Below are 11166 nucleotides of genomic sequence, written 5' to 3'. Positions count from 1 at the left end.
GGATACTACAAGGACACGTGCGGAGCCCTTGGGGGAGAGCCTCTGGAGGGCCCTCTCCGGGGCTAAGATCGATGCTGGGGACACATAGTGATTCATAATAATGATGGTATTCTTTAAATACTAACGATGTGTTAAGCACATTATCTAAGCGCTGCTGTAGATAAAAGCTAATTAGGTTGGAAACAGGCCCTGTCCCACGTGCAGCTTGCAGTCTTAATCCCCATTGTACAGATGAGGTACCTGAGGCTCAGAGAAGTGAAGCAACTTGCCCCAGGTTACACAGGAGACAAGGTCCTTCTGACTCTCAGGCCTGGTCTCTAGCCACTAAGCTATGCTGCTTCTCTACCACAAGTCTGGGTTGATGGCCGCAGTGGGGGAAACCAGGCCCCCCCGTCTAGCAGCCTGACTTGAGAGAAGCCACAAATTCCCGTGCACAGCCCTGGGGCGAGTGCTCCCAGAGGGGAACCCCTCCAGGGCTCGGACCAATGGCAGGTCCCCCTTCCTTCCTCTCCCCCTCTTCCTCCTCTCCATCCCCGCCATCTTACCTCCTTCCCTTCCCCACAGCACCTGTATATATGTATATATGTTTGTACATATTTATTACTCTATTTATTCATTTATTTTACTTGTACATATCTACTCTATTTTATTTTGTAGTATGTTTGGTTTTGTCTCCCCCTTTTAGACTGTGAGCCCACTGTTGGGTAGGGACTGTCTCTATATGTTACCAATTTGTACTTCCCAAGCACTTAGTACAGTGCTCTGCACACAGCAAGCGCTCAATAAATACGATTGATGATGATGATGATGATGACGGGAGGCCAGGTCGCGGCTCCTCAGGCCCCGTCCCCAGCGCCCAAAGTTGCGCCAGGTGGGAACTGCCCCTGCCCTCTCCGCGGCCCCACCTGTCCCCTCATGCCCAACCCCTTGCCGGCCTCCCTCACCTGGGCCCCTCACATCCAGTCCTTCGCCAGCCTCCCTCACCCTGGCTCCTTACTCAGTGGAAAGAGCCCGGGCTTGGGAGTCAGAGGTCATGGGTTCGAATTCCGGCTTTGCCAATTGTCAGCTGTGTGACGTTGGGCAAGTCACTTCACTTCTCTGTGCCTCATTTACCTCATCTGTAAAATGGGGATTAAGACTGTGAACCTTACGTGAGACCTCCCCAGCACTTAGTACAGTGCTTTGCACATAGTAAGTGCTTAACAAATGCCATTATTATTATTAGTAGTATAGCTCCTTACCAGCCTCTGTTATGCCAGCCCCTCACACCCAGCCTCCTGCCAGCCTGCCTCACCCTGTCAGTTCACACCCAGCCCCTCCCGCCCTCCCTCACCTCAGTCCCTCCCAACCAGCCCCTCTCCAGTCTCTCTCACACCCAGCCCTTTGTGGGTCTCCTCCACCCTGGCCACTCACACTCAGCCCCTCTCCAATCTCCCTCAGGTCCTAGGGGCACCCCCTGTCCATCCATGCCCTGAGCAGGGCCCCAGTCAGTCACCCCAGCCCCTACCTTCATTCTGGCGTTTGTTAAGCATTTACTATGTGCCAGCCACTGTACTAAGCTCTGAGTTAGATGCAAGCTAATCACATTGTACACAGACCATGTCCCACTTTACAGATGAGGCAACGCATCCCTATTTTACAGATGAAGTAACTGAGGTCCAGGGAAGTGAAGTGACTTGCCCAAGGCCACACAGCAGATAAGTGGCGGAGCCGGGTATTAGAACCAAGGTTCTTTTGACTCTGAGGACCGGGCTCTATATGATCTATCCACAAGTCCATGCTGCTCCTCAGCAGGCCTTTCCTCACTTTCGCTGCCCCCAGGAGAGCTTGAAGGCCAGTATGTTTGGTTTTGTTCTCTGTCTCCCCCTTTTAGACTGTGAGCCCACTGTTGGGTAGGGACTGTCTCTATATGTTGCCAATTTGTACTTCCCAAGCACTTAGTACAGTGCTCTGCACATAGTAAGCGCTCAATAAATACAATTGATGATGATGATGATGATGAAGGCCAGGGCCCAGGTCACCCAGAGCCCAGCGACACCTAGGTTAATATCCTTCTGGATACCCTGGCCTCGACACTCCAACCAGGCCCTCTCCCCAGCCCCACTCCTTCCTCCCTCCCTCTCTCCCTAACTCCCTGCCTTTCTCCTTCCCTTTCAGACACCCAGGCCTAGCCCCTGTTCATTCATTCATTCATTCATTCATTCATTCATTCATTCAATCATATTTATTGAGCACTTACTGTGTGCAGGGCACTATACTAAGCACTTGGAAAGTACAATTCAGCAATAAAGAGAAACAATCCCTGCCTACAGTGGGCTCACAGTCTGGGGAGGTGGGGAGACAGACATCAATACAAGTAAACAGGCATCAATATAAATAAATAGAATTATAGATACATACATCTAGAGAAGCAGCATGGCTCAGTGGAAAGAGCCCGGGCTTTGGAGTCAGAGGTCATGAATTCAAATTCCGGCTCCGCCGCTTGTCAGCTGTGTGACTTTGGGCAAGTCACTTAACTTCTCTGTGCCTCAGTTACCTCCCCTGTAAAATGGGGATTAAGACTGTAAGCCCCACGTGGGACAACCTGATCACCTTGTATCCTCCCCAGTGCTTAGAACAGTGCTTTGCACATAGAAAGGGCTTAACAAATGCCATTATTATCATTATTATTATTATTATTATTATATATACATAAGTGCTGTAGTGCAGGGAGAGGAGGCGAGAGCAAAGGGAGCGAGTCGTGGTGACACGGAAGGGAGGGGGAGCTGAGGAAAAGCGGGGCTTAGTCCAGGAAGGCCTCTTGGAGGAGGTGCACCTTCGGTAGGGGTTTGAAGAGGGGAAGAGTTATTGTTTGGCAGATTTCAGGAGGAAGGGCATTCCATGCCAGAGGTAGGATGTGGGCCAGGGGTTGGCTGTGAGACAGGCCCTGTTAATTAACCAATCAGTGGGATAAATTGAATATTTCTGTGGGCAAACACTGTACCAAATGCTTGACTACACCTCTAGACACCTTAGGGAGACAATGGTGCCAGGCCCACTCTAAACAGAAACCAGGGGAATGTCCATCTCTGTCTCAGAGTCCTACATTGAGTGGCAGCTCCTTTTGGGCAGATTAAGTGTCTCGTGGTTCTTTTTACACTTCCCAAGGGAGTAGTACAGTGCATTGCACACAGGGAGTTCTCAGTAAATAGCATTACTACTACTACTACTACTAGTACTACTACTACTACTACTACCACTACTACTATTATCAATCAATCAATCTGTGGCATTTATTGAGCACTTACTGTGTGCAGTGCACTGTACTAACCATTTGGGAAAAAGCATCAGAGGTGGTAGACAAGTTTTCTCCCACAAGGAGCTTACAGTCTACAGGGGGAAGCAGACATTAAAATAGATTGCAGGTAGGTATTTAAATCCTGTGGGGCTGAGGGTGAGGTGACTATAAAGTACTTTAAGGGTTCAGATACAAGTGCAAGAGTGATGCAGAAGGGAGAGGGAGAAGGGGAAATGAGGGCTTAGTTGGGGAGGGTCTCTTGGAGAAAATGTGATTTTAATAAGGCTTTGAAGGTGGGGAGGGTGATCATCTGTCAGATGTGAAGGGGCAGGGAGTTCCAAGAGAGAGCCAGGACGTGGGTGAGGGGTTGGCGGCGAGATAGACGAAATGAGGTACAGAGAGTAGGTTGGCATTGGAGGAGCAAAGTGTGCGGATTGGGTCGTAGTGGGAAATCAGTGAGGTATGATAGGGGGTGAACTGATTGATGGTAAAGGGTTACAGTCTACTCTGTGCAGAGCAGTGTGCTAAGTGCTTGGGAGAAGATAATACAAGCAGCATGGCTCAGTGCAAAGAGCTTGGGCTTTGAAGTCAGAGGTCATGGGTTCAAATCCCTGCTCCGCCAATTGTCAGCTGTGTGACTTTCAGGCAAGTCACTTAACTTCTCTGTGCCTCAGTTACCTCATCTGTAAAATGGGGATTAAAACTGTGAGCCCCACGTGGTACAACCTGATCATCTTGCAACCCCCCTCCTCCTTCCCTCACCCCCAACGATCTGGCCTCCTACTTCATTAACAAAATTAAATCCATCAGGTCCGACCTCCCCAAAGTCACTCCCCCACTTTCTACAACCCTCCAGCTCTCAACACTCTCTGCTACTCTCCCATCCTTCCCGGCAGTATCCAAGATCTGCCCTTTCCTCTCCATCCAAACTGCTACCCTGCTCGTTCAAGCTCTCATCCTATCCCGTCTGGACTACTGTCTCAGCCTTCTCTCTGATCTCCCATCCTCATGTCTCTCCCCACTTCAATCCATACTTCATGCTGTGTGCAAAGCACTGTACTAAGTGCTTGGGAAGTACAACCTCATCTCCCACTCCCTTCTGCACCCCCTGACTTGCTCCCTTTATTCTTCCCCCATCCCAGGCCCACAGCACTTATGTACATATTTGTCATTTTATTTATTTGCATTGATGTCTTCAAACTGTAAACTCATTGTGGGCAGGGAATGTGACTGTTTATTGTTGTATTGTCCTCTCCCAAGCACTTAGTACAGTGTTCTGCCCACAGTAAGTGCACAGTAAATACGATTGAATGAAAGAATGAATGAATGAATATAACAATAAACAGACACATTCCCTGCCCACAGTAAATGATCTTACAGCCTAGAGGGGGCGGCAGACATTAACATAAATAAATAAATGACAGATCTGGACATAAGTGGTGTGGGGCTGGGAAGGGGGATGAATAATAATAATAATAATAATAATAATAATAATAATAATAATAATGGCATTTGTAAAGCACCGTACCTCGTTCTCACCTGTCCCGCCATCGACCCCGGCCCACGTCATCCCCCGGGCCTGGAATGCCCTCCCTCTTCCCATCCACCAAGGTAGCTCTCTTCCTCCCTTCAAGGCCCTACTGAGAGCTCACCTCCTCCAGGAGGCCTTCCCAGACTGAGCCCCTTCCTTCCTCTCCCCCTCGTCCCCCTCTCCATCCCCCCATCTTACCTCCTTCCCTTCCCCACAGCACCTGTATATATGTATATATGTTTGTACATACTTATTACTCTATTTATTTTACTTGTACATATTTATTCTATTTATTTTATTTTGTTAGTCTGTTTGGTTTTGTTCCCTGTCTCCCCCTTTTATTATGTTGGCATTTATTAAGCGCTTACTATGTGCAAAGCACTGTTCTAAGCACTGGGGGGGGATACAAAGTGATCAGGTTGTCCCACGTGGGGTTCACAGTCTTAATCCCCATTTTACAGATGAGGTAACTGAGGCTCAGAGAAGTTAAGTGACTTGCCCAAGGTCACACAGCAGACGTGTGGGGGAGTGGGACTCGAACTTATGACCTCTGACTCCAAAGCCCGTGCTCTTTCCACTGAGCCACGCTGCTTCTCTTTTAGACTGTGAGCCCACTGTTGGGTAGGGACTGTCTCTGTATGTTGCCAACTTGTACTTCCCAAGCGCTTAGTACAGTGCTCTGCACACAGTAAGTGCTCAATAAATATGATTGATGATGATGATGATGATGATGTGTCAAGCACTGTTCTAAGCGCTGGAGGGGATACAGTGTAATCAGGTTGCCCCACAGGGGGCTCACAGTCTTAACCCCCATTTTACAGATGAGGTAACTGAGGCACAGAGAAGTTAAGTGAGTTGCCCAAAGTCACACAGCTGAGAAGTGGCGGAGCCGGGATTAGAACCCATTACCTCTGACTCCCAAGCCCGTGCTCTTTCCACTGAACCACACAAGTCAGGGCGATGCAGAAGGGAGTGGGAGAATAGGAAGGGGGCATTGGTGAGTGAAGGCCTCTTGGAGGAGTTGGGCTTTCAAGAAGGCTTTGAAGGCGGGGAGAGTCGTTGTCTGTGGGAACACTAAACTATTTAGTTTAGGGCTAACTAAACAGGGAGGGCTAAGGTGGCACTGGGGAGGCCGGGCCCCGGCCGAGGGAGACCCGGCGCCAGTGACCGTCCGCCCTCCCTGCCCACGGGCCCGTGGCCTCGGCGACGTGGCGGCCGGGCTCAGGGCCACCAGCCTCCCTGGCTGGAGGCACCACATTGCGGACGAGCTGTGGCAGAGGGACCAGCTGCACAGGTAAGCCTTCGAGGAGATCATCCTGCAGTACAACAAGCTGCTGGAGAATCAGATCTCAATCAATCAATCAATCAATCAATCAATCACATTTATTGAGCGCTTACTGTGTGCAGAGCACTGTACTAAGCGCTTGGGAAGTACAAGTTGGCAACATAGAGAGACAGTCCCTACCCAACAGTGGGCTAACAGTCTAAAAGGGGAAAACAGAGAACAAAACCAAACATACTAACAAAATAAAATAAATAGAATAGATATGTACAAGTAAAATAAATTAGAGTAATAAATATGTACAAACATATATACATATATACAGGTGCTGTGGGGAAGGGAAGGAGGTAAGATGGGGGGGATGGAGAGGGGGACGAGGGGGAGAGGAAGGAAGGGGATCAGTCTGGGAAGGCCTCCTGGAGGAGGCGAACTCTCAGTAGGGCCTTGATCTCCAGTCAGGATTGGCTGGCAAGCTACAAGCTGAAAAGTATGACGTACAAAGCAAGCATGAAATCAGCCAGGGGCATGATGGAATGTGGAAAAATAGACAACTGCAAGAAATGGCTCAAATGAGGATAAAACATCAAGAAGAACTAACTGAACTTCATAAGAAACGTGGGGAGTGGGCCCAGTCAGTAATTGACCTGAATAACCAAATGCAACAGAAGGACAAAGAGATGCAAGAAAATGAAGCCAAAATTGCAGAATATTTAATAATAATAACAATAATGACATTTATTAAGTGCTTACTATGTGCAAAGCACTGTTCTAAGTGCTGGGGAGGTTACAAGGTGATCAGGTTGTCCCACCGGGGGCTCACAGTCTTCATCCCCATTTTACAGATGAGGTAACTGAGGCCCAGAGAAGTGAAGTGACTTGCCCAAAGTCACACAGCTGACAATAGGCAGAGCCGGGATTTGAACCCATGACCTCTGACTCCAAAGCCAGTGCTCTTTCCACTGAGCCATGCTGCTCCTCATAATATTTGCGGAAGATCGCCGAATTAGAGACAGAGTGCCAGGAGCTTCGCAACAAGCTGCAGGACCATGAAAGAGCAAACCAGACCCTAAAGGATGAGTATGACGCCCTGCAGATCACGTTCCCAGCTTTGGAAGAGAAGCTGAGGAAAACTACTGAAGACAACCGAGAGCTGGTCACCCGTTGGGTGGCAGAGAAGGCCCAGGAAGCCAATCGCTTAAATGCGGAAAATAAAAAGGACTCAAGGAGACAGCAAGCCAAGCTTCAGAAAGAGCTAGCGGAAGCTGCAAAGGAACCACTTCCTGTCGAACAGGAGGATGATATTGAAGTGCTCGTGATGATGATGATGATGATGATGGCATTTATTAAGCGCTTACTATGTGCAAAGCACTGTTCTAAGCGCTGGGGATGTCACAAGGTGATCAGGTTGTCCCACGCGGGGCTCACAGTCTCAATCCCCATTTTACAGATGAGGCAACTGAGGCACAGAGAAGTTAAGTGACTTGCCCAAAGTCACACAGCTGAGAATTGGCGGAGCTGGGGTTTGAACCCATGACCTCTGACTCCAAAGCCCGGGCTCTTCTCCACTGAGCCACGCTGCTCGTGGATGAAGTGACGGACCCAGCCGAGGAGACATCTCCGGCACGAGCCTCCAGTCGAATGACCACTAAGCGACTCTTCCAGCAGGCTGGATTCTCTCACTAATATCTTCGGGAGACGTTCTATGTCTTCCTCTCCTGTCCCCCAAGATAACACGGGTGCACGTCCTGGTTCCAGGAAAGAAGTGAGGGTGCCCACAAAAGCAGCGTACTATTTTAATGCACATGACGGAGAGGTGAATGCTGTGCAGTTCAATCCCAGTTCCAGGTTATTGGCAACAGGAGGCATGGACAGGAGGGTTAAACTTTAGGAAGTATTTGGAGATAGGTGCGAGTTAAAGGACTCCTTTGCCGGCAGTAATGCAGGAATTACAAGCATTGAATTTGATAGCGCTGGCTCTTACCTCTTAGCAGCCTCAAGTGATTTTGCCAGCAGGATATCATCAATCGTATTTATTGAGCGCTTACGATGTGCAGAGCACTGTACTAAGCGCTTGGACCGTACTAAGGATATGGACTGTGGATGATTATTGGTTACGGGTGAGTCACCTGGAAACAAGTCAACACGCCCGAAGTGTTTGCCTTTTAGGTGGCTACTGAGTACGTTGATGATTCCATGTCTTTTTCAAATTTTAGTGTTTGCTTGTAGGAAAACATAGGTTTTTATTTAGGAAGTTTCTCCCCCCTGCTGCATCAGTTCTACTCATCCTATGTAAACAGTTGTAGTCTAATGGACTGAACACAGGCCTGGGTTATGTATCACCTGTATATATGTATATATGTTTGTACATATTTATTACTCTATTTATTTGTTTTACTTGTACATATTTATTCTATTTATTATATCTTGTTAATATGTTTTGTTTTGTTGTCTGTCTCCCCCTTCTAGACTGTGAGCCTGCTGTTGGGTAGGGATCATCTCTATATGTTGCCAATTTGTACTTCCCAAGTGCTTAGTACAGTGCTCTGCACACAGTAAGCGCTCAATAAATATGAATGAATGAATGAATGAATTTACTATAACTCAATCTCATCCATCTCACCGTTGACCCTTTGGCCACATCTTCCCTTCTGCCAACTTGTTGCCAACTTGTACTTCCCAAGCGCTTAGTACAGTGCTCTGCACACAGTAAGCACTCAATAAATACGATTGAATGAATGAATGAATGAATGCCTTAACTCCCTCCTCTTTCATATCTGTCAGACACAGCCCTCTCCTCATTTTCAAAGTCCTCCTAAAATCCCATCTCCTCCAAGATGTCTTTCCTGACTAACCTCTTATTTCCCCACCATATTCCCCCCTCTTCTACATCGCAAATGGGTCTGTTCCCCTTAAGCACTTTGATGCTCACCCCACCCCCAGCCCCACAGTGCTTATGTCCATATCCCTGTACACTGTGGCTGCCCCTAATAGTGATAGTAATAACAATTGTGGTATTTGTGAAGTGATTTTTATGTGCCAGGCACTGTACTAGGCTCTAGGAATAATAACTGTGGTTTTTGTTAAGTGCTTACTATGTGCCATTCAGATTGGACCCGATCCCGGTCATTCATTTATTCAGTCATAGTTATGGAGCATTTACTGTGTGCAGAGCACTGTACTAAGCACTTGGAAAGTACAATTCAGCAACAGATAGAGACAATCCCTACCCAACAACGGGCTCTTAATCCCCATTTTACAGATGAGGCAACTAAGGCACAGAGGAGTTAAGTGACTTGCCCATGGTTATATAGGGGACAAGTGGTAGAGTGGCATTAGAACTCAGGTCCTCCTGACTCCCAGGCCTGTCCTCTATCCACTAGACCATTATTGACTCTACCACTTGTCAGCTGTTTGCCTTTGGGGAAGTCACTTAGCTTCTTGGTGCCTCAGTTACCTCATCTGTAAAATGGGTAATTAAGACAGTGAGCCCCACTTGGGACAACCTGATATCCTTGTATCTATCACAGTGCTTAGAACAGTGCTTGGCACATAGTAAGCGCTTGACAAATACCATCATCATCATCATCACTCTGCTTCTCAATTTTAACCTCTGGCCCCCCCCACCCAAAACCAGATTGTAAATTCCTTTATGGGCAAGGATTGGATCTACCATCTCTCCCAAGAACTAAGTAGAGTGCTCTGCACATAGTAAGTGCATAATAATACCATTGATTGATGCATCGTCTGGAAAATGGGGATTAAGACTGTGAACCCGATGTGGGACAACCTGATCACCTTGTATCCCCCCAGTGCTTAGAACAGTGCTTTGCACATAGTAAGCGCTTAACAAATACCATTATTATTATTATTATTATTATTATTATTGTTATTATTATTGTCAGCCCACCGAGCTGGAGCCAGGAGCCAGGCTGCCTCAGTTGGCGGCTGTGGGCTGGGCAGATGGGCAGACCTATAACGGGATAGACCTGATTGGGCGGATCTTTCCATTCCTGAGCTCCATTCAATATTTATTGAGTACCTACTGTGTACAGAGTACTGCTTGGGAGGGCACGGTACAGCAATACTGAGGGGGCCCCGACTGAGGCCCCTCCTTCCTCTCCCCCTCCCCACCCCCACGCCTTACCGCCTTCCCCTCCCCACCGCACCTGTATATATGTATATATGTTTGTACATAATTATTACCCAACTTGTACATATTTATTCTATTTATTTTATTTTGTTAATATGTTTTGTTTTGTTGTCTGTCTCCCCCTTCTAGACTGTGAGCATGCTGATACAGTTGCTGTGGGGAAGGGAAGGAGGTAAGGCGGGGGGGTGGAGAGGGGGACGAGGGGGAGAGGAAGGAGGGGGCTCAGTCTGGGAAGGCCTCCTGGAGGAGGTGAGCTCTCAGCAGGGCCTTGAAGGGAGGAAGAGAGCTAGCTTGGCGGATGGGCAGAGGGAGGGCATTCCAGGCCCGGGGGATGACGTGGGCCGGGGGTCGATGGCGGGACAGGCGAGAGCGAGGTACGGTGAGGAGATCAGCGGTGGAGGAGCGGAGGGTGCGGGCTGGGCAGTAGAAGGAGAGAAGGGAGGTGAGGTAGGAGGGGGCGAGGTGATGGATGGACAGCCTTGAAGCCCAGGGTGAGGAGTTTCTGCCTGATGCGCAGATTGATCGGTAGCCATTGGAGGTTTTTGAGGAGGGGAGTAATATGCCCAGAGCATTTCTGGACAAAGATAATCCGGGCAGCAGCATGAAGTATGGATTGAAGTGGAGAGAGACACGAGGATGGGAGATCAGAGAGAAGGCTAGTGCAGTAGTCCAGACGGGATAGGATGAGAGCTTGAATTAGCAGGGTAGCGGTTTGGATGGAGAGGAAAGGGCGGATCTTGGCAATGTTGCGGAGCTGAGACCGGCAGGTTTTGGTGACGGCTTGGATGTGAGGGGTGAATGAGAGAGCGGAGTCGAGGATGACTCCAAGGTTGCGGGCTTGTGAGACGGGAAGGATGGTAGTGCCATCAACAGAGATGGGAAAGTCAGGGAGAGGACAAGGTTTGGGAGGGAAGACAAGGAGCTCA

General features: G+C 48.6%; 1 pseudogene; it reads left to right on the top strand.

Moving 5' to 3' along the window:
• The first annotated feature begins 915 nt into the window (after positions 1-915).
• Positions 916-11166, top strand: part of LOC119944200 — a 39544-nt pseudogene continuing 29293 nt past the window's right edge.

The sequence above is a fragment of the Tachyglossus aculeatus genome, chromosome 2, assembly GCF_015852505.1.
Source record: "Tachyglossus aculeatus isolate mTacAcu1 chromosome 2, mTacAcu1.pri, whole genome shotgun sequence".
Classification (NCBI taxonomy): Eukaryota; Metazoa; Chordata; class Mammalia; order Monotremata; family Tachyglossidae; genus Tachyglossus; species Tachyglossus aculeatus.
The sequence above is the reverse complement of the archived record's forward strand: the minus strand, read 5'-3'. Positions and strand labels throughout refer to the sequence as shown.